The following is a 3,296-nucleotide window of genomic DNA, read 5'->3' as shown; positions in this document are numbered from 1 at the left end:
GTCAAACGACCCTTTCACAGGTGTGATCGATTCATAACAGTAGCAAAATTACAGTAATGAAGTAGCAACGAAAATAATTTTATGGTTGGGGAGTTACCACAAAATGAGGAACTGTATTAAAGGGTCACGGCATGAGGAAGGTTGAGAACCACTGGTCTGCAGGATGGGTACTGATCTCCACATTGTGAGCCACCTGCTTCTGATCCAGTTCAGAACCTTACTTGTGGTGGTGTGCCCCTGATGGCAGGACATCACAGTAGTGAGTGGATAGGACTTGTGTGTCTCCCTCTGTATATCAAGAAGGCCGGGGTCTTGTACTGCCACCTTCCAATTGAAGGTACTAAAATATTCCAACTTAGGTTTTCCCATAGTTAACTAAGTAGTCTAAATAAGGCTGTGGAGTAGTATTTCTTCCGTACTTTGGGCCCATCTTCGTATCTTTCAGTCCTAACACAATAGTCTTTATTTGCACATCATAAATCCCCAAATAGACAAATCTCTAGAAATTCTTTAGCACCTAACATTTGAGTAAGAAGTTAATTGGGTTGAACCTGATAGGGACCCTTTATTTAACCAGCACCACCCCCACCCCCACCTTGCCCCTTCACTTCCAACCCTGGTAAGCTACCCCTCACTAGGCCACGCTGTTTTTCTTGAGAAAGTAGCTAGATAATTATAGTGCCCCTTTTTGAATATGTAACATCAGATTTTATAAGAAAAGACAGCTATCTTAGATAATATCACCACAGATATTTCTAAGCATTACAGACAAGCTTCCTTAAAGAAGGCTCCCTAGTGTTACAGTGGTTACTCAAGCTGTGACCCAAGAGGTTGGCAGTTCGAAACCACCAGTTGTTCCACTGGAGAAAGATGGCTTTCTATTCCTGTGAACGGTTACGGTCTCGGAAATTCACAGGGGGCAGTTCTGCCCTGTCTTACAGGCTTACTGTGAGTTTTATATATTCCTCTCGCCCACCATCGTCTGACCTTAGCCTCCACTCTAGTTCAACTCTTGAAAGAGCTCTTTCTGCCCATCTCTCAACCTATTGTTGCTACCTGCTCATCTGAGGCAGAAATACCTCGTCAAGGTTTTCAGCACTTACTGCTAAACCATTAGCATTTCTGTCATACTTGACCTCTTGGCACCATATCCTCAGTCCTGCCTGCAAACTCCTGCCTAGTAGGCTCTGATGACTTGCAAATGCTGATATGCAAACCATGGGCTCCAGATCTTACATAATGTGGGCACAATATTTGTCATAAGGTCTTCACATAGGTTATCCACAATTAAGCCAACTCCAGACTGTTTTTCAAGTTTCCTTCACCACTTTTATCCCCTAAATTGTCCAAGCCAACAACCCAGACTCCTTAACTCCCTCTTTCCCTTCTCATTACTTTCTAAATCGTACAGGACTGCCTCCTTGATATTGCTCAGATCTGTTTCCCTAAAGTCTTACTCTTTTATCACCCGGATTATTCATTGTATTGGGAGCTCCTAATCATAACATTCTATAACATCAATCAGTATTGTACAGTTGTTACCACAGTTAGTTTCAAAACATTTTCTTTCTTTTTGAACTCCTTGATATCAGCTCCCCATCATCCCCTCCCCCAGGAACCCTTATTTTTATTTATTTGCTACAAATTACACCATCCACTCTATCCATGTGTGTACAATTCTCTTGGCTCCCCTCGAGTGGGGTTGTGCAGTCCTCAGTGCTATCAACTGTTCCCCTTTACCCTCTTCGCCCTCACTTCCTGTTCCCCCAGGGAACCATTACTCCTGTTACTATTTCTGAAGGGTTATCTTTCTTGGCTTTCATGTATCAAATGTACATAAGTTGAACATGACTAATAAGGTAAACCAAGTAAGAGTGATAATAGTAAAGGTAGGAAATGTTAAAGATATTTATGTGCTTCATCAGTGCTATACTGCACCCTGGATCTGTCCCTTCCATGTGGCCCTTCTGAAAAGGACTGTCCAATTAACTTGCAGGAGGGTTTTGGGTCTCACCTGGATTATTCTAACATTCTTCCAATGGATGTCCCAACTTCCAGGCATGTCCCCTCCCAATCTGTCATCCACCTCGCAGTCAGTGGTTCCTCAACCTCAAGATAAAACCAATGGTCGAATAAAAGAAAGGGAAGAAAAGCCAATGGTCTTAAAACCTCAAGATAAAACCAATGGTCTTAACTCCTGTGATAGACTGGGTTGACAGGAGACAAAACCAATGACCCTCATATGTATAAGAAAGAGCTTTGTATCAAGAAGTAGTTATATATCAAGAAAACGGCTCAGCTTAGTCCAACTCAAGTCCATAAATCCGATACTGTTCATAAGTCCCTTGTCAGACTCACAGCCACATGCAGTGATGCAGAACATAGGATCATCGCAGGCCGCTGGGTGCAAAGTCACATGGGTCCAAGGTTGGGGGAAACATGGCAGGGCTCCCACGGGTCTCAGGATGGCCAGCAAGTGAAAGACACAGAGAGGGAGGTGCCCAGAGCCCTTCTTAGGAGAAGGCCATCCCCGCAAAAGAGGCACCATCAGGCTGTGACCTACTTGAGGGTTAGATACCGTCCCCTACACTTTTTAGACATCTTTAAGTTGACATGAAATAATCACATATGTAAAATTGTAGCCCACCTTTCTAATTTTGTCACCAAAAATCTGTCCATCTGTTCATCTATCAACCAATAAGTATTGAGCACCTGTGTTCCAGACCATATCGTGTAGTAGGATACAGTGGTGAGCAGGATAGATACGCACCCCAACTTAGGAAGGATTGCAAGAATAGAGGTAAAGTGATAGACGATTCTTTGGGGAGGAGTAAAACCACTCAAGCCAGAACCTAACAGAACTTAAGCATGCACATGAGTGATGAGGAAGTCAGGGACTGAGCTGAAGAGACCCTGAAAATGGAGTTAGCTGGGTTGGTGTGAAGAGCTAGTAGAGCAGCAATACTGAGAGTGCTTCTATTCCGATGAGCACAGTGGGTTTTTTCAAAATCATTTTATTGGGTCTCGTACAACTCATCACAATCCATACATCCATCCATTATGTCAAGCACATTTGTACATTTGTTGCCCTCATCAGTCTCGCATTTTCTTTCTACTTGAGCCCTTGGTATCAGCTCCTCATTTTGCCCCTCCCTCATGAACCCTTGATAATTTATAAATTATTATTTTGTCATGTCTTACACTGTCCAACATTCCCGTCACCCACTTTTCTGTTTGTCCTCCAGGGAGGGGGTTATATGGAGATCCTTGTAATCAGTTCTCCCTTTCTACCCCTA

Source organism: Echinops telfairi, unplaced genomic scaffold (genome assembly GCF_000313985.2).
Source record: "Echinops telfairi isolate 266 unplaced genomic scaffold, ASM31398v2 ScPeMD7_443;HRSCAF=831, whole genome shotgun sequence".
NCBI lineage: Eukaryota > Metazoa > Chordata > Mammalia > Afrosoricida > Tenrecidae > Echinops > Echinops telfairi.
The sequence above is the reverse complement of the archived record's forward strand: the minus strand, read 5'-3'. Positions refer to the sequence as shown.